The 23,354-nt window shown below is 38.3% G+C and overlaps 1 long non-coding RNA gene across 1 annotated transcript; it reads left to right on the top strand.

Moving 5' to 3' along the window:
* The first annotated feature begins 240 nt into the window (after positions 1–240).
* On the top strand, positions 241–933 carry LOC139062140 (uncharacterized). Its single transcript, XR_011515728.1, has 3 exons — positions 241–366; positions 439–496; positions 571–933. It is a non-coding gene; the product is annotated as an uncharacterized lncRNA (long non-coding RNA).
* The last annotated feature ends 22,421 nt before the right edge of the window (positions 934–23,354 follow it).

Below are 23,354 nucleotides of genomic sequence, written 5' to 3' on the forward strand. Positions count from 1 at the left end.
AGCTGCAAGAATGCACTTGTCCAGGCTGATGTGAAGCTTTACCGGCGTAGCAAAGGTGAATTATTTTTAATAATCTTCTATGTTAAGATTTTCTTATTACCTTCTAGTTTTAATTTGTTTTACAGATTATTGTTACACGTGATTTTATGCTCTTTAAAACATTTATAAATGTGCTGCTTCTTTGTTTTTTTACATAGCCAGCCAGAAGAGCTCACAGCCTCAGTGTGTCTTGTGACACAAGGATCATGACGGAAATTCATCTTCCAGAAAGTCAGAGCAGCGTCCACACCCCTGACGATGTGAGGTGTCTGCTGTTGATTCCAGCTTCCACCTCAGTGACAGTGCAAGCTCAGTGAACTGTTCAAGGTAAAAAAATTAAAACATTTCAGAATTTTTAAGATATTAACAATTAAATAAGTATGTGATTACATCATGAAGGAGGCTACTGATTCTGGCCCTGTGACACTTGGCGGTGACGTGTGAGCTGATTCACCTGGTAAATAACTTTTACATTAAATATTTTGTTTTTGCTATCAAAAGTAAATTAACTAATAACCTGCATTATTGCAGGACACTCAGCAAAATATGGACTCTACACCAAGAGGCAGGCACACGTTAATAACTCTATAAGAGCACATAAGGTGAGCAACACCACATATTATTTTACACTGTCCTGGATTTGTTTTCTTTCTGCATCTCATCATTAGCCTGGCTGATCACCTGATAACTCCTGTCATCTGGTTGTGACAACATGAGGATGTCCTCACACACCTGTAACCTATCAGCTCATCTGGCAGAATAGAGAGAGAAGAGACAACACCACATCTCCTGTTCCTGGAAAGCCTTCAGCCATCCTTCGATGACTGAGAACCTCCATCAGCTCTGTCTCCTGTCTGCCTACAATTATTATAATAAATATTGTGTTTGACAAGTTTTTAGTGCTGCCAAATATCTCATTTTGATTCCAGTTTTGATATTTTAATGGATATTTATAAATTACATTAATTGAATTATCACATTGTCGCATGTTTAACTAGCTCTATTGTGATGAATTAAACTAGCACCTCACTGTTAAAAGCTCGTTTTAATTTCAAGCATGTTTAAGTATTTATGGACATGAACAAAAATAGGAAATATATCAATTGAGATTTATTTAATTAATATAACAAATAAGGGGGAAAGAGTCATTGAAAGGCACATTCTTCTGGAAGCTCCTGATCCTGACGACACCAGCAGAGGAGACCACCTGCAGACACCAGAGGACCTAGAACCGAGAGAGCAGCTGTTATTAGTAAATAAATAAAGAAATCAGGGCAGTTTTAGTGGGCTGAACACATTACAGAATAATTTTCTCATGGGATATTTTCATAACTTTATGCAGCAGACTGTAGCTTGAGCCCAGGGCTACCGGAGAGCTGCTATCCAGCACGTTTCAGTCGTTTTCCTGCTTTGACAGGTTAGATTAGCTGTTAAGCAGCTCAGCTATTTGTTGCTGATTAAAACCAGGTGTGCTGAAGCAGATAAACCTCTAAAACATGCTGAATACTAGCTCTAGGGCCGTGGAGACAAACCCTGCAGCTAATCTGATGCTATGGCTAACGGCTACTTACATTCAGAGATGGTTCTGTTGGGTCGGTTCCTGTAGTTTCAGGCAACTCACAAGCTCAAAACAATAATAAGGCTCAGGTCCGCTTGTCTCCTCCAAATAGACTTGGTCCCTTTCTTCTCGAATGTCTGTGTAAGGAGGGGGAGAAACATCCTCCACTTCTAATGACTGCTCAGAGTGAAGGGAGCTAGCATCGTCTAGTTAGCCGTCGTCTTCGTCACTGCTGCGGCTCCGCCCTCTCGGTCCTCCAGGCAACGCCTACTAATGTTGCAGTTTTTAAAATTGATACGTGGGTGGAGTAAGACTCTGAGGGGGGAGTGACAACTTCTTTAAGGACTACAATTTGAGTCGGCATTATGACAAGAAACACTCGGAAAAATACAAGAACTCATCTGATGCTGAGAGGGCACGGACATCCGAAGCTTTGCTAGCAAAGTTGCAAAAGCAGCAAGGCTGTTTTACTAAGCTTCACACATCCAGGGATGCAGCAACCAGGACCAGCTTTGTGATATCCCACAAAATAGCTAAAAACAGCAAGCCGTTTTCGGAGGGAGAGTTTGTCAAAGAATGCATGGTGGACTCTGCCGCACTAATATGCCCTGAAAAAAAGGCGCATTTGAGCAAATCCCGCTGTCCAGGCGAACCGTGACCAGGAGGATCGAGGACATTGCGGGGAACCTGGAGCTTCAGCTGCAACGTGAAGTGGCAAGTTTGGACTTTTTCTCATTAGACGAGAGCTGTGATGTCCGGGACACAGCCCAGCTGCTCGTATTTGTCCGGGGGATAACGGAGCTCACAGAGGAGCGGGCAGCAATGCGGTCGCTGAAAGGGACAACGACAGGGAGTGATCTTTTTACAGAGGTAAATGCGTGCACGGACACTCTGGGATTGAAAGGGGAGAGACTGTCAGGTGTCACAACAGACGGTTGTCCAAATCTTACAGGGAAAAATGTGGGACTTTTGAAACGCATGCAAGATAAGGTGACAGAAATCGATGCAGATCAAAAATAGGTGTTTTTGCATTGAAATATACACCAACATGTGTTGTGCAAGTCAGTGCTAAAAATCAACCATGTTACTGATGTTGTTACTAAAATAATAAACTTCATCAGGGCACGAGCGATGAATCACAGACAGTTTGTCGCTCTTTTGGAGGACTCCACACAGCTGTCAGATGGCTCAGCCAGGGGAAAGTGCTGAAGAGGGTTTGGGACTTGAAAGCAGAGATTCAGGATCTCTGCTGGATTTCTACTCTTCTCTTAAGGAGGAGAACTTTCCAAACCTGAGGAGACATGCTCAGAAGATGTTGGTTTTCTTCGGCTCTACCTATATTTGTGAACAAACATTTTCAATGATGAAGTTTACAAAATCCAGGTAAAGATCCTCTCTCACTGATGATCATAAAGGTTGGTTTATGCTTGACGCGTCCGCGAGGTCCGCACGGCTCCGCACGGCTCCGCGCGGAGAAGTTGCGTCATTTTGCGTCATTTTAACAACCACGCCCCTCCACCGCGTCTCCGCACGGCCCAAGATTTCCGCAACGCGCACCTCGGAAAATTTCTAACCACGCGGACGGTCGGACGCGGAAAAACATGGCGGACCGGCACGGCAGAGGTTCGTAAATACAGACATTTGTATGATTCAGCTCTCAAAGATCACCGTGATCAACATGTTGTTAATAGTTCTTGGAGAGAAATAGCTCGCACTGTCGGAAAAGACGAGAACGCTGTTAAAAATGCTGAAATGTCATGTTGTAAACAGTAATTTCTACTTCTACTATGGTGTAGTGTTGGATGCTTGCCGTAGAGCTCCATGCTGCCCCCTACAGTTTGGGAGAATATTGGCTCACCGCAGAGACGAGCCGCACAAACCATAAACGCTGCGAGTTGTGAAGCGCGTTCCAGCCGCGAGCCGCGTCACCGCGCGGAAAGTGAATGCGTCAAGCATAAACCAAGCTTTAGTCAGCTGTGCTTCGCATCTCCACCTCAGACATTCAACCTGACTTTGATGCACTCGTTAAAGCCCAGCAGAGATTTCTCTCACTGAATAAGAAAAAAATCGCTTAAAAACACAAAATAAGGTGTTTGGACCACAAATGAAGGCAACTAGCAGTGAACTGGGACACTTTTTTTGAAACCTCTTTCTCAAGATCACAGTTCAGTGATTTTATTTTACAGACAATACTGTGTGTCTGTAGAATGCTAAGAACCTCTTTCCAACAATATTTGAAATGTGTTTTGGAGTGAATGTGACTGAAACTGTTAACTAATAGAAGTCACAAATGTTTAACAAAAACCAAATGTGCACTTTGTTTACCATTGCCTTGGGACATTTGAATAAATCACATTTTTGTAAGCCAACCTCACTTTTTCCTTTTTGCTCATTTATAACATATAGTCTACTCTTACCAGCTTGAAAAAACAATGGTATTTACTGCTTTTTATAAAGAAATACCATTAATATTATGCATAATTGACTTCAGCCTTTTGGCTGTGATGTGAATAGATGAAGATCCATATCCTCTGATACTGAAACAACACCCCCTGGTGGTAACATCCAGGACTGTGGAGCTGCAGCTCTCTGTTGGTAAGAGACGCCTATATTTACTGAGCCTGTGGAAGCATTTAGATGGAGCCTAGCTGAGAAGCTGATAATCGGCACAAGCTGCAAAATACGACAGGACTGTAATTGACTGTGAGAACATCTCGCTTTTTATTCTCTTTATCTCACTTTCTGCTCAGTTTCAGTGGACTCAGGAGAGATAAGTGGTTGCACACCCTGATTTTAGGCAGAGAGGATAAAGAAAATCACAAATCCAGTGAGATTTCAAGTGTCTACTTGCTACAAACCCTTCTGTGTTGTGAAAGAAAAACACATTCACACCAAAAAATGTGTATCAATTTGTTATAAATGATGCAAAATATTCCACTTTTTGTAAATCCTTTTAGATGGGATCCACGAGGAATTTGAGAAGTGACGACAGGTAGTTTGATCTAAAAGTACAAATGCATTAAAAAATAAAAAGAGAACTGAACACAGCTGGATTATTTTTTGAGAAGCTTATTCAAGATCAGTGAAAAAGAAACATCTATGTTATCAGTTGTCATGGTGCTGTGTGGCCACAGCGATAGCTACAATGAGAATTGAAGCACCTGTAATTGGCTCCATTTATCCTCTTCAGACCTTTTGGGAATCCGCACCAATGTGCAGAGTCCCTATAACACAAACACACACACACACACACACACACAAACACACACACACACACACACACACACACACACACACACACACACACACACCTCCTTTCTGCATTTGATCAGTGCTACAGAACTCCTGGACTGATTCCTGTGTGTGTTTTGCCAGGTGAGTATTTGTCTAAATTTCATTGTGTGACGATCAATTTGCATCAACTTGATTTCCTTTCAAGTTAGAGTCGTGGTCATTTAGAGAAACAATAAACTTGTTTTTGCATCCTTATTTCAAAGCCAATTGCTGACATTAACCCAAAGCTCTCTGGCGTTTGCTCACAGCACACAGATGCAATAGATTGGATAAACTCAGCAGAAATGAAAATGAGTGGTGTAGCAACCATATGTGTTAGCATTAGGCTGCAACCAACCAGCTCGATGTCTGATAATGAGATGTCACCAGTCATAGTAATGGATTATATCCATGCTTTTACAAGTGCTGCTGTTATACATCACTTTGGCATTAAGGAGCTGAGGAGACTAATGCGCGAATAAAAACTATTTGATACCATGTATCTCGCAGGTATACTGGAACAGGACAAGTCTGACGGAGCTGAACACAGATTGCCTGGGAAAGCCATAAAAATTGATTGCTTGAGCATTGTGTTTTAATTGTCATTATTAACGTAATCAGAAGTTTATTTCAAGCTACATGCAGCATGAGCTACATACAGTATCTACTAAAAGCACAGGTTTTTATATCATATAAAAATATATTTTTGCCTTTTGTGTTGTTTTTAAATAGGTTTTAAGGCTTTATAAAATCATAGCAACTAATTGTATTTTAGCAAACTTAGACTCAAATGAATAATTACCTACATATTTTAAATAGAAAAAGCTATAAGATTATATGTTTCAAAACACTTGAATCTAAGGCTACGTTCACACTGCAGGCAAAAGTGTATTAAATCTGCTTTTTTCCCCACATATCTGACTTTTTTATGACAGTCTGAACTCACAGATCCGATTTTTTTATATGTGATCTGTGACCACTTGAATATGTAGTACTAATTCCGACACGTATCAGATGTTTTTGAAAGCGACTGCCGTCTGAACGGTCATGTCGCATTAAATCTGTCACCTACGTCACTGAGTCAGCGGAGGTGAGCGTCATGTGTGGATGTTCCTGAGGAGAAGCGCTGACAGAAGGGTTCAGGAGTCTGTCTGGATATCATGTTTTAAGTTTAGGAATTAAAAATACAAGAAATAATATGAACAGGAGGTGGAGGTGCTGCTGGAGCGAAGTGTCTCACTGGTGGTTCTCCGTGAATGAATTTATACGGAACATTTTTGGTGATTAATAAATTCAGGGAGACTGCGGGAACAAGGATTAAAATAGTTTAGTTTTAAAAACAGTTTCCAGCCCAAAACGGAAGAATTAACAGGCGTGAAAGTTTCCACTGACAGTTTTTGTCACTGTGTTTTTGTCTCTCTCTGGTTTGGTGAATAGCTCTACTTACCTTTGCCTCTCATTCCAATACTCACCCAAGCCAGATCCTCGACTTGGACTTTTCCCACACAACCTGACTCGCTGCCGGCCTTCGATCCTCATCTCTTAGCGACTCGCCTGCCTTCTCCTGTTCCTTCACGCCCCTGGAGAGGAACCTGGCCCGGATCTCCGCTCAGTCTCAGTTCCATCTGCGTCTCCTGGACCTCAGTCACCCAAAGTTGGATCCTCATTCCTCCCTAGGCTCTGCACATCTCCTGGAAACTGTATGCCCCAGTCTTGTCACAATCCCTCGTGTCACACTCCCAAAGAACCTTGGTAACTCCTGTCTGTCATTATAGACTTGCAGTGAATTTCTCCTGCTCTGCCATTTTGGAAGCAGCGCCCTTCGTTTAGTTTTCCATACATCTCTGTTATATCTGCCACAACCGTTACCTGGTTTGATCCTGTATGTCTTGGGTCAGACATGTCACCCAAACATGACAGACTCACAACGAGAAAGGCTATTGTTTTACTGTTCAGGAATCAGCAGCGGACATAGCTAATTTAAGCCAACTGTTAGTATTAGCAACTTCACCACAGAGCAGAAGCTCCTCCAGACTTGTGTTATTTGTGGAGATATAACATGCACATAGCAGGTCAGTGGTAGAGTCTCACTGCTGCTATCCAATCTGAGGTCAGATGTCCAAATATCAGGAAATATGACTCCAAAACCTGCCGTCTGAAGTTCTGATGTGATGTAGGCAACTTTTAGGTAAGACAAATGGTGCACTGGTATATTTTTCCACCTGAGAACGACTTACAGGTCATTCATTCCTAGTAGCAGTGACATGCGGTCAGAGGAGGAAGGGGAAGCACTGCCTCCATCATGTTTCATACTGAATTCGCTGAATTGACCTGTTTCCTGATCAAATATACATGCAGAAGCGAGAAAGGTAACAAAGATGAGCATGCCTCTGCTCTCACTGAGATGCCCCGCACACACTAACCGATTCAGGCAGAGCATATGCGCCAACACCCAGTATCAAGTGTGTGCGGCGATGCGCCCTCTGAAGGCAGAGATGAGAGCTGCCTCCATTGTCACGGAGCAGCACCGCAAACACTGAAATAGGAAGTTGGCTCATGCTCACTGCTCTGTCTTTATATCATCAACATACATGTTTTATTCCACATGTGGTGCACATGCTGGAGTTCTGCCGTCTGTTTGATCTATCTATCTATCTATCTATCTATCTATCTATCTATCTATCTATCTATCTATCTATCTATCTATCAGTCAATCATCTATCTATCTATCAATCATCTATCAATCATCTATCAATCTATCATCTATCAATCATCTATCAATCATCTATCAATCTATCATCTATCTATCAATCATCTATCAATCTATCATCTATCTATCTATCTATCTATCTATCTATCTATCTATCTATCTATCTATCTATCTATCTATCTATCAATCAATCATCTATCAATCAATCATCTATCAATCTATCATCTATCTATCAATCTATCAATCTATCAATCTATCATCTATCTATCATCTATCTATCAATCATCTATCTATCAATCATCTATCAATCAATCAATCATCTATCTATCTATCTATCTATCTATATATCTATCTATCTATCTATCTATCTATCTATCTATCATCTGTCAATCTATCATCTATCAATCATCTGTCAATCATCTATCAATCATCAATCAATCAATCATCAATCAATCAATCATCTATCTATCTATCTATCTATCTATCTATCTATCTATCTATCTATCTATCTATCTATCTATCTATCTATCTATCTATCTATCTATCATCTATCAATCTATCTATCTATCTATCATCTATCTATCTATCTATCATCTATCAATCTTTCAATCATCTATCTATCCATCTATCTATCTATCTATCTATCATCTATCCATCTATCTATCATCTATCAATCATCTATCAATCATCTATCAATCATCTATCTATCTATCTATCTATCTATCTATCTATCTATCTATCTATCTATCTATCTATCTATCTATCTATCTATCTATCATCTGTCAATCAATCATCTATCAATCAATCATGTATCAATCAATCAATCATCTATCTATCTATCTATCTATCAATCATCTATCTATCTATCTATCTATCTATCTATCTATCTATCTATCTATCTATCTATCAATCTTTCAATCATCTATCCATCTATCTATCTATCTATCTATCTATCTATCATCTATCTATCTATCTATCTATCTATCAATCTATCTATCATCTATCAATCTATCAATCTATCTATCTATCTATCATCTATCTATCTATCTATCTATCTATCTATCAATCTTTCAATCATCTATCCATCTATCTATCTATCTATCTATCTATCATCTATCTATCTATCTATCTATCTATCTATCTATCTATCAATCTATCTATCATCTATCAATCTATCAATCTATCATCTATCAATCTATCTATCTATCTATCTATCTATCTATCTATCTATCTATCTATCTATCTATCTATCTATCTATCTATCTATCTATCTATCTATCTATCTATCTATCTATATATATATCTATCATCTGTCAATCAATCATCTATCAATCAATCATGTATCAATCAATCAATCATCTATCTATCTATCTATCAATCATCTATCTATCTATCTATCTATCTATCTATCTATCTATCTATCTATCTATCTATCTATCATCTATCAATCATCTATCTATCATCTATCTATCTATCTATCTATCTATCTATCTATCTATCTATCTATCTATCTATCTATCTATCATCCATCTATCTATCAATCATCTATCTATCTATCAATCATCTATCTATCTATCAATCATCTATCTATCTATCATCTATCAATCATCTATCTATCAGCTATCTATCTATCATCTATCTATCATCTTTCTTTCTTTCTTTCTGGAAAAAATATGTGTGTATTTATTGTTGTATGTATTAGAGAGCTAACATCTACTGATGCTAAATCCCTTGTACATGTAATTTTACTTGGCCAATAAATCTGAAATAAAAAAAATCAATGTGTGTGTGTAACGGTTGTTACGTAGTGCATTTTGGGGGTTTAATTATGATCAATAGGATGTGATGATTCTTTATAAATAGAATATCAACCTGATTAGTCTTTGAATGTTTAACCAGAAGAATTTAGGATTCTTTGCTTATTCAGTGCCCATAAGCACACTTCGTATTAATTCAGACAGAGTCAAGTATATAATTAAAAATAAACTTTTTTTTCTAGACTAATTATAATACATGACAAGTTATGAAACGATGTGTGATGGATGAATACTTGTGGACGCAATGTAATTTTATCAGAACCTTTGTATCTGGAAGAAACTAAGTTCTGGGTGTGAAAGAATTTGGTCTGCTATACATTAGAAAGTTGATTATTAATAAAACCACATCAGACACAATCTTGCTGTGTCTACGTACCCCAAATGGAGACTCCCTTTTGGATCCGAGATGTCGGGGGTCGGGTGACCCCAAGGGACTGAAGGTCGTAGATTACCCGCAATCTGACCAGGTCAGTCCAGAGTCGTCTCCAGGTCACAAAAAACATTAACTCGTGGACTCGTTTTGCGTCTCAGACGGACTCTTAAGGAGTCTTGCTGTGTCAGCTTTGTCGTGTGCAAACATTTTTTGACAGCTTGTCAAAAAGATGTTTCAAAGAAGCTGGTCCCGGATTGGCCACTCCAAAGAGTCAGCTGGGAACAAACTTACTCAACTCCACTCAACAAACTGAACTACTCGGGAAGTGATCTAAGTTTTGTTAATTCCTATGCTATGATTTTCTGGCAAATCACAGGTTTTACCAAACAACCCCAGAAACACTCCTTCCTATAAAAGATGTTGATTTGTGGATAAGAAAGTCTCTATGTGTCATGAGATAACTTTAACTTTGTCATATGGTCATGTGTATAAGTATGTGAGCTTGTCAAGTCACATATGCTGATTATCAGACAAAGGGATATTGCAAGGACACATTAATTTCAGCCTTATTAATGTAGGCACAGATTAATCAAAACATTTGATTTAACACCTTGTCCATTCCTTATAAGATTATTTAAGTATTTCATTTAACCATATTGTTCCTTTCATTTCATCATTATTTTAATTTTTAAGTTAACTTTTTATTCAGAATGGAATCCAGCAGCCTGCGATAAGACGAAAGCTTGAACTTTGACCTTTGGGAGAACAGTTTGTTGACAGTATGTTATCTTGTGTGCCAAGGCACTGCAGAATCTTCTGGCTTGCAGCAGATAGAATTTCAAAATCCGCTTAGATGATGGGATTATATTAGCATATTCCGGTCACTGTGTAGGTCAATATGTAGGTGAAAATTGACCCTTTCTGGACATTACATATGGTAACACAATATGGTATATATATGGTAACAAACAAAGCAGTTAAATGCCTGCAGTACCTCAGGAAGACACTGGACAGCAACCCGGAAATAAAAAGACAAGACAATGAGTTCATACAAAACATGATGGACAATGACCATGCTGAGCTCGCGCATCCTTTGGACTCAGACAAGGAACACTGGTACTTACTGTTCTTCGGTGTGTACCTGTCATGATTCGGAATGAGTGACTCTTAAACAGACACAGCACACTGGGACTCAGAAACAACTTTTTCTTAAAACAGTTTATTTTCTTCTGGATCAGAGGAATCGAGAGACCGAATCGAGGATTCGAAGAGGATCATCACTGGAAAAGTTAGGTATGGTGGACTTGTGTAGAAACGAACTTAAGAGTTTTTTAGTAGGATTAATTGGAATTGAAAACTCACTGGAGCTGTGGAGGGACTGGTCCTGAGGGAGAGGTGAGTATTCAGGATGGTTGAATGTTGTGAGAGCCGCGCGGTGGTTTAGTGGTGTGTTCTTTCCACAGGAGAGCTGAGCGGCTTGGCAGAATCCAGTGCTGGAGCTTTGCAGTTGCGGAGAGAGGAGCAGCCACACCCAGGGAGAAGGACGTCCAAACAGTGAAGATGTGGAGAAGAGAACTTGGATGTATGAACCAACGAGGAACTTCCTGGGTCTTTCAAAGATGCGGAAGTGATTGCTGCGAGGAACAGAGAGAATCACAGGTGAGTCTTGGCACGACGGGAAGCACAACTAGAAAACATGTGGTCAATTTACCACTACATGAAATAGCCTCAAATGATCACAAAGTAGTGGAGGCATTTCCTGCTTCAGAGAGAGCTAAGGATCTGAAAGATTTTTATTTGGAAAAGGACAACATATCTCTGCAAAGGAGCTCAGGGGTGCTGTAGAATCTTAAAAATTACTGTTTTACCTTTCACGTCACTACTGAGCAAAAGCCATTCACCAGGAGAGGTGTCTTGGCCATTGTGAACAGCTTATATGATCTGCTAGGTTTTGTATCCCCCATCAAAATGCATGGAAAAGCTCTTCTCCGTGAAATATCCAGAGAGCATATGGATTGGGATGAATCACTTCCTGCGGACAGAGAAGGGGAATGGAACAAGTGAAGAAACTCATTAAAGGATCTTGAGTAGCGACAGATTCCAAGGTGCTACTGTAGAGGCCAAAAAGGTCAAGAGGTCATCTACAAGAAGTATTGAGCTGAATTGTGTCTTTGGGTTAAAACCTAATGGGTGAGGTTCGTGTGCTGTTTTTTTCCATCAGCTCCAAAGGAATTTCCTGTTTTGGCCACCATTGAGATGTGCTTCCAGTAAAGTCTGATGCTTATCTGACATGTTAACAGTAAACTGATGTGGACCAGAATGTTCCTGTGTTCCAGCCAAAAGTCTCTAGTAAGAGGACGTGTTTATAATAGCGCTTATCAGAAGTGGACAGATGTTCCCAGATGTTTCCTGTTGCTGTGTCATCACTGTAGCAAAAAGGGTATAAAATGAAGGACTCCACGTTTGGTTGGGGTATTTTGGTTTAAGAGGCTGTCCTGTATGAGCTGTGAGCAGATTAATTAAAGACCCACGCTATCAGATGGTGATCCCCGTCTCCGACTCTTTTGTAAAACTACAGAAACCTACACTACCTCCCATTCTCACAGGCCATTGCTGTGAAAAAATTGTGAATATTTTCAGATGCCTCCACCATGGCCATGGGAGCAGTGGCATATCTGAGAGCTCTCGATGGTGAAAGTCAGTGGCATACAGGTTTCAACATGGGCAAATCCAAAGTAGCTCCCCGAACTGCCCATACTGTCCATAGATTAGAGTTATGTGCAACAGTTTTAGCTGTAGAGATGTATGAACAGATCAAAGATGAGATGGACACTGAACTAGATTGTCATATTTTTCAGATAAAAAAATTGTTCATGTTTACATACACAACACCACAACAAGGTTTTACGCTTACATCACTTACCAAAGAGTCAGAAAGACTATGCATCCATCACAGTGGGTTTATGTAGGCACAAGCGACAATCCAGCAGACAAAGCCACTAGGCCGATTGCAGCTTCCATATTAGCTTCCACCATCTGATTTAGTGGTCCTGCCTTTTTGACACAACACAGAGACATCTCACAGTGACACATTTACTTTGGTCAACTCTGACACAGAGGCGGAGATCAGACCTGATGTAAAGACATTTGCTACTAGTGCATCAGTGAAACAGCTAGAGCCATGCCGTTTTGAGCGATTCTCACATTGGACAAGATTATGTCACACTATTGCATCACTAAGGCATGTAGCAGCATCAATCAAGGAAACGGACGCAGAAAGTATAGGGTGGAAGTGTTTTAATAATTCTTACACAGCAGATGAAGTGTCTAGAGCCACCAAGTTTATCATTCACACTGTACAAAGTGAAGCATTGAAAGAGGAGTACAAAGGCATGAATGCAAGTCAGCCACTCCCAAAACAAAGTTGTCTCAGGAAGTTAAATCCTGTCATTGATGAAGATGGACTCCTCAGAATAGGAGGATGCTTGGCACCTGCTAACCTAACTAAAGATGAAACCCATCCACTCATTATCCCAAATCCACTCCCTTCCCACCTCTTTTCCCTTTTGTGGAATTGTCTGGGCTTGACGGAGCCGGTGACACGGTCAAAATGGCTGTGGTGACCACTTCCCATTTTGGCTTAAAAACTTATTATTGGAACCTATGGAAACGAAATGTCCAGTATATATGTCGATGGTTACCACATGTCGTAACAGAGGAGAAAGTGCAGACAGTAAATGCTGGGCTGTACTTTTTACCTACATGTCCACAAGAACTGTGCACATTAATCTTATTGAATCAATGTCAACATCCAGCTTTATCAATTCTCTATGAAGGTTTTTCAGCATTCTTGGTCCAGCTCAAATTCTCCACTCTGACAGAGGGACAAATTTTGTCGAAGCATGCAATGAGCTGAAAATTGATTACCAAGACACAGAACTGAACTCTTACTTGCAGGAGAAGGGATGCACATGGTTGTTCAACTCCCCACATTCCTCACACATGGGTGGATTGTGGGAAAGATTTATTGGAGTTGCTAGATGTATCCTGGATGGTATTCTTTTGAAAGCTCCACATGTTCAACTCACACATGAAGTGTTGAGTACATTCATGGCAGAAGTAATGGCAATCATGAATGCAAGACTACTCATGCCAGTGACAACAGACCTGGACAAACCAAACCTCCTCACTCCAGCAATGTTTCTTACCAAAAAGACCAATATGTTATCTGATCCAACAGGAAGCTTTGCACCTCCAGACCTCTACTAAAAGCAATGGAAGCAAGTGCAATGTCTGGCAGACTCTTTTTGGAAACAGTGGAAAAGTGAATACCTATTGACTCTATAACAAAGAAGAAAATGGACTGATGATAAGTCAAACATAAATGTAGGTGACATTGTGTTATTGAATGATGCTCTCTCAAACAGAAATGACTGGTCTATGGGAAAAGTTGTGAAAACGTTTGAGAGCAAGGACAATAAGGTTTGAAAGGCAGAAGTGAAAACTGTAAAAGATGGAAATGTAAAAGTGTTTCTGAGACCCTTTGCCGATATGGTTTTGCTTTTGTCAGATGATAAATAAGACTGCTGTAACTGAATTAAAAGTTCATTTGCAGTGGCACAATTGTATTGTACCAGGCGGTGAATATTCTGCCTTGTGTAAGCTACAGTGGATAATGGGGTTGTAGTAAGCCCAGCTCTCTCTAGTGGTAATAGGCCATAAACAGAGTGAAAATGGACTGGGGAGGCAGGCAGTACTCTGCCTCCCTGATAGGGGCAGTGCTGAGCCCCGTAGACACCATGCAAACTGGCTGCTCGTACACACAGGGCGGGGGGTTGTGGAGCCAAGAGGTCTGTAAGGGTGAACTAGCTTAAATTTGCTCTGACTAAATGGAAGATTTATTACTCAAAACTGAAGGATTTATTTAGACTGGATTTTTAGTCAGAACAGGAGATAATAGAGCACAGGTGTCAAACCCAGGCCCTCGGGCCAAATGTGGCCCACAGTCTGTCTATATTTGGCCCATGAGTTCAAACATCAAAAATATGTTAAAATTGGCCTGCTGGCCAGTATTGCCGCAAAGACTAAAAATCCCATAGTGCTGAGCTTGAGTTATTTTGTTTTCATGCACTTTTTCTGCTCCAAAGCATGAAAGTTAATAGATGAGATCTTTTCATTTAAGAAAATTGCCTTTTTTTGTTGTTATTTGCCTGTATGAAAAGATTAAAGCTACTCAAATGGGAACTGGGAAGACTACAGAAAAAAGAATGGAATAGAAAATCCCTTCATTTTCCATTGGTGAGGAAACTTTGGTGTCACAGCAGCAATGACATTTATCAAAGCAGCATAAAAGAAGAGTAAACAAAAGAAAACATTAAACAGAAATACTTAAACCATTCAAAAGGTTAAAAATGCTGACCATATACACATTTTAAGGAATAAAAAAGTTTAATAAACTGAGATGTAATAAGTAACAACTGCTGTTTTATTTAAAATGTCCTTGCTCATGTGTAATTTGGTCATACCAGATTCATTGTAACTGCGAACATAAGTTTGTTTCTAAATGAAAAGCTTCAACAACACATCTGTAGATAAAGAAAAATGTGCACATTTGTGGTCACTTTTTCATTAAATATTGAGTTTTGCCCGTGACTTCGTCCCAGTTTATCATCTCGGCCCAGTGAGAGTTTGAGTTTGATGCCCCTGGCGATGTCAGGCTCACGGACTTCATAAACACATAAAGGTAAGATCATACACAATGTTCAATTGTAATAAAAGAGCTGTGCCAAGAACAATGAATACAATTTTAAGCCAAATTTACCCTAATATTATTTTACTTTTCTTGTAGAATAATTAGAAATTGATCAAATCAAAACTAAGAAGTTTTTAAACAATAAAATATTTAATTCAAAGTAAAAAAAATAAAATACAAGCTTGTATTTTTTTAATCTTTTATTTCATTCACAATGTATAAAATAAACACAAACAAATACAACATACATTAACATATTGGGGGAAAAAACATTTGAATGAAAAAGAGCAGATAGAAGAGAAAATCTTATAATTTCTGCCCCTTTTTACGAAATAAAATTATCCGCCAAACAAACACAGTATAACCTCAGTCACTTTCTAATATTTTCATGTCTAATCTTTGACATTATAATTCTCCTTTTCATAATTACTAAATACATTAGATTTTATACATTTTTTAAATATAGCAAGTGTAGTTGATTCTTTAAATTCCTTGTTAATGGCATTCCACAATCTTACACCATTTACAGAAATGTTACATTCCCTCACTTTGGGTCTGAATCTAGGTTTCTTAAAGACATCAGTTCCTTTTAACATGTACCCACTTACTCTCTTATGAAACATTTTCTGAATATTAGTTGGTAGATTACTCGTATTCGCTCTGTACATTATTTGCAATATTTTCCACTCTACCAAGTCAGGAAATTTCAGTATTTTGTATCTAATAAATAATTGATTAGTGTGATCTCTATAGTTACTGTTATTAATGATTCTCAATGCTCTTTTTTGCAAAATGAACAATGGTTGTGTAAATGTTTTGCAAGTGGCTCCTGAAATTTCTAAACAATAAAATAAATATGGTTCAATCAGTGAGTGATACAGTGTTAACAACCCCGACAAATTTAGTAGAAACTTGACTATATAATATACCTATGGCTTTGGCGATTTTCCCCTTTATATAACCTACATGTGATTTCCACGTGAGACTCTCATCAAACATGACTCCAAGAAATTTGGTTTCTTTTACCCTTTGAATTTCCATTCCATCTATCATTAAAGATACATCACAGCTTCTTCTATTATTAAACAGTATAAAGTTTCTTTTGTTCAGGTTCAGTGACAGTCTATTTACATCAAACCATTTTTTAACTTTAATCAATTCACTGTTTATCACTTGAGTTACTTCATGTGCATTTAATCCTGAATAAAACAATGTAGTATCATCCGCAAATAAAACTGTGCCAAGTAAATTAGATACATTTACCAGGTCATTAATAAACAATATGAACAATTTAGGTCAGAGGACTGACCCTTGTGGCACACCATAATAAATATCTTTTAATTCAGATTTTGCATTATTTATTTGAACAAACTGTTTCCTATTGCGTAAATAACTATTAACCCATTGATGCGCTACCCCTCTTATTCCATACCGGTGTAATTTAAGAAGTAACCTTGAATGATCAATGACATCAAATGCCTTTTTTAAGTGAATAAAAACACTAATGAAATAGTTTTTATTGTCAATTGCTGATGACATTTTATCTACTAAATCCATAACTGCCATTGCTGTTGAATGTTTGGTCCTAAATCCATACTGTTCATGATTTAAAATTGAATTTTTGTCAATGAATTTGTCCAACCTTAATGCAAACACTTTTTCTAATATTTTGGAAAACTGTAGAAGCAGTGACACTGGCCTGTAATTAGTGAAACTCTGTTTATCACCACTCTTAAATAATGGAACCACCTTGGCAATTTTCATTAAATCAGGGAAGACTCCTGTAGATAGTGACAGATTTCAGATGTAAGTGAATAGTTCAATAACAGATTCAATTATAGCTTTTACAGTCACCATGTCCAGATCATAACAATCAGTTGATCTTTTGCTTCCCCAACAACGTTTCTTATTTCTTGTTGATCTACTTTGTCAAGCAGAATACTATTGACATTTCTAGGTATTGTATTCATTGTATCGTGAATTATTGGTTTGCTTTCCACCAGTCTCCCATGTAGTCTTGATGTTGTCTTTGTTCTTATTCAATAGCTCACCATAGTACTCTTTCTTCTGTTTCCTAATTATTGTTACTAATTTATTTTTATATTTTTTATATCTATCTTCGGCTTCCTTTGTTTGTAACTTTAAGAATCTCGTATACAGGCTAGTTTTTTTTTGCACATGCATTTTTTATTCCATTAGTCATCCATGGTTGGTTGTCCCTTTTACCTGTTATTTTAATAAATTTACAACTACTGTTAAATGATTTCAGCAGTATTTTCATGAAGGATGTATATGCATTGTTCACATCACCGACATAGACTTCCGCCCAGTTCTGCATTTTAAGATCTTTATTTAGGTCCTCCAGGGCTTTAACAGATTTATTTCTTTTACAATTAATGAAATTGTGTTTTATGATATTTTTATTGTTATTGTGATATTTAGACACTACAAAAATAGGTAAATTATCACTAATATCTGTCATCAATATCCCAGTTTTAACAACGTCCTCCTTTCTATTAGTGAATATATTACCAATTATTGTTGCACTTTGGGTTGTGACCCTGGTAGGTTTGTTTATCAAAGGAACCAAACCTAAACTATATATCATATCAAAAAAATCACTTGATGTTCTCAGATCCACAGGATGTTCTAAGTTAATGTTAAAGTCCCCACACATAAACAATGTTTTGTTTTTAATATGATCCACAAACTAATTTATTTTATCTGTAAATGACCTGATGCAAGAACCGGGTGCTCTATATACACAACTGGTTATTATATTTTTTGATGTGGCATTGATAATTTCCACTGTTACCATTTCCATAACATTATCTTCCATCATAGTCATTTTCTTATCTAATTTACATTTTAAATCATTGTTAATGTACAGGGCAACGCCACCACCCCATTTATTTATTCTATTTACAAAATGAAGTTCATACCATTCTATTTGTACTTCAGTCATCCTTTCATCATAAAGCCATGTCTCAGTAATGGCAATGACTTTGAATTTACTTTTAAATTTACCTAAATAGTCCTTTATTCTTGACATCTTGGAAACTAAACTTCTGTTTATGTGTATGATTGATAATGAATCATTGTTAATTAACCCACTATTTAGCTGATCTTCTGCATAATAATTACTATTTATATTTAACTCAAATAAACTTTCGTCTATTTTACTGTCAAGTTCATATATTTTCTCATGGGAATTCATTTATTCTTTATGAATTCATTTGTACTTCCATATACATAGTGGAAACTGTTTCCACTATCCATTCTTTAGTCAGTGCTACACAATAAATCATCTTTTACTCTGCAACACTTCCAGATCTTTCAACTCTTTGATCATTTTTGCATTTAGACCTTCTTGCTCTCTAATCCATACAACACCATTTCTTGTCCACGTGGCTGTGATTTTTTTTTCTCAGCACCCTCGCTTCTTTGGCTATTGTTTCATTCTTTTTCGTCAGGTGTTCATTTATGTACACATTTGTACCTTTCAGTTTTTTTGCTTGCCTCAACAACTCATTTCTGTACTTCCTACTGGTAAATCACACTATGATGACTTGTTTTAATTCGTCTGCCTTTCTTGGAAGGGTATGACAGATTGATATTGCATCACTTTGGATATTAATGTTCTTACTGTGCAAGAAGCTCAACACTTGTTGTTCTAGTGACTGGAGTTCTTCCTGTGGAGCATCCTCAGTTGTGTTTCTATCTCCAGTAACTCTGGCATAAGTCCTATGTCTTGTTTCCAAACCAGTTATCACCAAGTCATCCCTTCTGGTATACTGCTCCAGTTCCAATACCATGATCTTCTTGTCCTTTTCTGCAAGCTTGAATTTCAGTGTCTTGACCTCATCCATTAATGACAGTAGTTGATCCTGTTGTACTGTTAGCTTAGACAGCTCGGCTGACATAAAATTCAATGATTTTTTAATTTTGGGATCATATGTTTGTAAGTCTGACTCCAGAGCAGTCATGACCCTCACCACACATCACTGCCTTCCAGAGACCACAGCAAAGGTTTTGATTAAACGATTAATCTGTCACGGTGCACAGCTGAGTTGAATGGAGGGGAGGATCCAAGTGCGGGGAAGAAGGCAGGCAGGAATGTTTAAAGAGGTTTTAATGATAAGCACTGTTGGTCTTTCTTCTGTTAGACCAAGCACAGTTACGGAGAAGATGGAGTTAAACACCTTTTGAGTTGGCAGAATGTGGAGTCAAATGATCAGAAGTCCAGTCACTGTTTTCACCGCTCATGAGGGGGAGAGGCTTGCAACTTCCAGCAGATCCCTCAATCTGCTCCTGACAGTTGCTTCAGACACTCTCTCCGTTCTGCTGAAACGGCTGATTTTTATTGAGAAGTACAGGAATGTGACATACGCAGTTTGCCATACACACACGTAATTCTGCCATCTGCACCTGCAGACGCACGTCAGCTAATAGCCTTGTTAATGAAAGACCAATTCATCCCAAGGACATGCAACCTTGAGATGACCAGGACACATCCTGCAACATCCTTTGCTAACAAAGACAGTTGTTCTTGTATTGAGGAACTGAAGGAAGGAACACTTTCACTCCCTTTTGGAGTTCCTGCAGCTGTTTAGAGCTCGTGCAGGAGAGAAGCACAGAGAGGCCTTTGATATTATAACATGATTCCATAATGAAAAAAGTAGCATATAACAATGAATAATAAAAGAGCTTATATGAGAGTTACATATATTTTCAATCCCCCTTTTGAACTCTTTTAAGAGTTCAACAAAGATATAAGAAATCAAAACAATAACACCAAATTCCATCAAAAAGAATCCAATAAGCAAAGTTTTAAAATGCAAATACAAACAATCAATCAGATTACAGCTTCTCATATTTCCAGCAGTAAAGTAATACAAAAAACATGATCATATTTTTAACTGAACATGTTACAACATGAATGGATCGCATGCTCACCCGTATGAGGGTGAAAAACCCTAATTGTCGTACGTTAATAGGGACAATTCCCCCATGTCCTCCCATTTTGGGACGAACGCCTTTTGGCACAGAGTGGGCATGCCTAGCTCAACAATGATCAAAAAATAAAAACAACATAATCAAAAACTCATGGAAATAAACAGGTGAAGGGATTATAACAAAATCTTTTCCAGAAGAATTGTCGTTGGATTATGTAACCCTCTGAATCTTCTTCCGGCCAGGACAAGTGAGTGATCAATATGTACATTAAGTTTTTAGAAATGCAATGAGCGCAAACATATATCTAATACTAAACAGGTAAATGAGTAATAATATAAAATGAGTAGAGGGTGTAAAATATAACCCTTGTAAAATAAATGAGGGTGTTAAATAGAACCCTAGTAAAATGTTCGAAGGGTGGTTACTTCTTCCCCCTGTTGAGGTCCTTTCACTGGCTCCAGGCAGCTGCAGGGGGTGATGATGTCACGATTCTCGTCCCGCAGGATGTGGTGGCAGCTTGGCACGCTACTGCAGTCAGCTACTTCTCTTCCTGGTCCTTTGGTCCTTTTTCTGGTCAGGCAGATGTCAGCTGCTTCTCTTCCTGGTCAGGATCCCTTTGTGACAGGTTCTCTTGAACCTCAGTCAGGGTGCGGTGTGGCTCTTCTGCTGCAGCACACTGGGTCCAATGGTACCAGGAGTCTCCTTTACCGTCCAGCCGGACAGCGTGTGACGTCCTCTCCGTGATCCTGTATGGCCCGGTCCACCTTGGTTCCGTCCACTTTCTTTTGGTGACCTTCAGCAGGACCCAGACGCCTGGCACCGAAGGCGAAGTATCTTCGTGTGTGTGGTTTTGGTCCAATGAAGGCTTTCTCGGCTTGTGCAGTCCAATTGATCTTGGCAGATAGTTGGTAGGAAGATTCACACTCCGGCCGGACCAGAAGTTCCCCGAACCGATCGCCTAGGGATTAATGGTTATGCATAAAAATGTCCTAACTCTTACTGACCCTAGCCTCTGATACCTTCAACATCAGACACATACAGTTACAAACAGCAAGCGCAATTAAAGGTACAGTGACATCACGACATGGACACACACAGACACACAAACACATACACATGCACATACACAGAGAGAGAAAGAGAGAGTAAGAATGTGTGTGGGAGAAAGAAATGAGTGGGATCCACTTTGCCACCAGCATCTCCACCTGTGTCACAGAGAAAAAATTACAAAGAAATTAAAACATAAAGTAAATGACAATAATTCAATGAGTATAAATGATCAAACTAAAATATACAACCATGCATGGGTTTTATAACAGTTCCAGCAACACTGGAGATGATGCCTTGTACAATGAATTCTTAAGATGTCCTTCATCAATTAGAGGTTATAGCCAAATTGTTTCAGGATCCTGAAGTTGAATTGGTCAATTTACTCAGAATAGCCCAATGGCTTTGTTGATGCTTCTCAAGGCTCGGCCACGCCCATATAGATAAATAAACAAACAAACAAGACAAACACAGTCAAACACACGGTCCATACACGTCTCTGTGCCCTCACACACCAAGCAAATGTCAGACTGAAGCGAAAGTGTGAAAACACTTAACCTAACGCTAAATCAGTGGAAAGAAAAAATAAGACCTAAAGCGTGTAATCAAATTAATCCAACAACACTTCCCATAACTGCCGTTCTAAACTCATGTTGCGGTGTGATCTCTCCAATTAGAAATTAGGACAACCACTTTACTATCAATTCAACCAAATAGTTTCAGGTTGTCCCTTACCTAAACTACCTGTCTTTCTTACCTTCTTTCTTTTTTTTCTTTAAGAACACTACTCGCACAAGAAATCCTAAGAATTAATTCACTACTTAAGGTTAATTCATAAATAACGAAACTGCAGTTACAGGTTTGTTTGTGCATAGTATTGGTAATCAGCAGTTTTTCCTTATCTCCTCATCTAGAAGTGTGTTTCTGTGCTACTTCTCCATCTATAACACAATTTAGTATCATCCTTAAAGCGTCTGAAATTAAGCTGCATTGCTAAATCAATAACGTGATTTGTGCTAAGAAATACTCCCTTACCCTCTTCCTTTTTCCAGTGGCACTTGACTCTACGACAGATTTAGATCAGTTTAACGTTTTATTACTATTACGTTTCATTTAATTAATTTTACTTTTTCTCTCTTATTTTTATCTATTTATTTATTTAAGTTATTTACTTATTTATCATGCCATCCTGTGATGATAATCTTAAAGACTTTTTAGCCAATTGTCGTCAAAAAGGCCAATTAAAAATGTTATGTTAAAGATTTCACAAGATGAAAAATGTGAACATAATTTTTATCGAGTGAGGGGTACCATTTATTCAATATCTTGTAACATTATTTTCTACCACACTATTGTCTCGGATAAGATGTTCCATGAATCATTTAGTCAGCTGAATGCCAAATTATTCATTTAATTGTTATTTTTTTTTGCAATGAATGGAATGGGATGGAACTGTTCAAAAATTTGCGCATGTTTGCTCGAAGGAGAAAACTGTTCAAGCCTAAAGCGTTCTCCTAGACTTATAAATAGACACCGTTTACTTAACCAATGAAAATAAGTGATGACGCTGATGTATTCCTTTTTGAAAAGAAAGTGAGGCTTTACTGCATGTCCGCTGCAGCTGAGAATCCTAAAACAATAAAGATTATATTGACGTCCAATGGTGAGTTGGGCTGAAATCCAGGTTACTAATCCTATTATTTATTTATTTATTGTTATTATTATTATCTTTTTTTTCTTTAGGCTAACTTTCTCAGTTAACTATGTTCTACAGTAGTTTAGTAAATTTTCCACAGTTCTGACATTTCATCAATTCAACTGGTTGTTGC

This window comes from Nothobranchius furzeri, chromosome 12 (assembly GCF_043380555.1).
Source record: "Nothobranchius furzeri strain GRZ-AD chromosome 12, NfurGRZ-RIMD1, whole genome shotgun sequence".
In the NCBI taxonomy this organism is placed as follows: domain Eukaryota; kingdom Metazoa; phylum Chordata; class Actinopteri; order Cyprinodontiformes; family Nothobranchiidae; genus Nothobranchius; species Nothobranchius furzeri.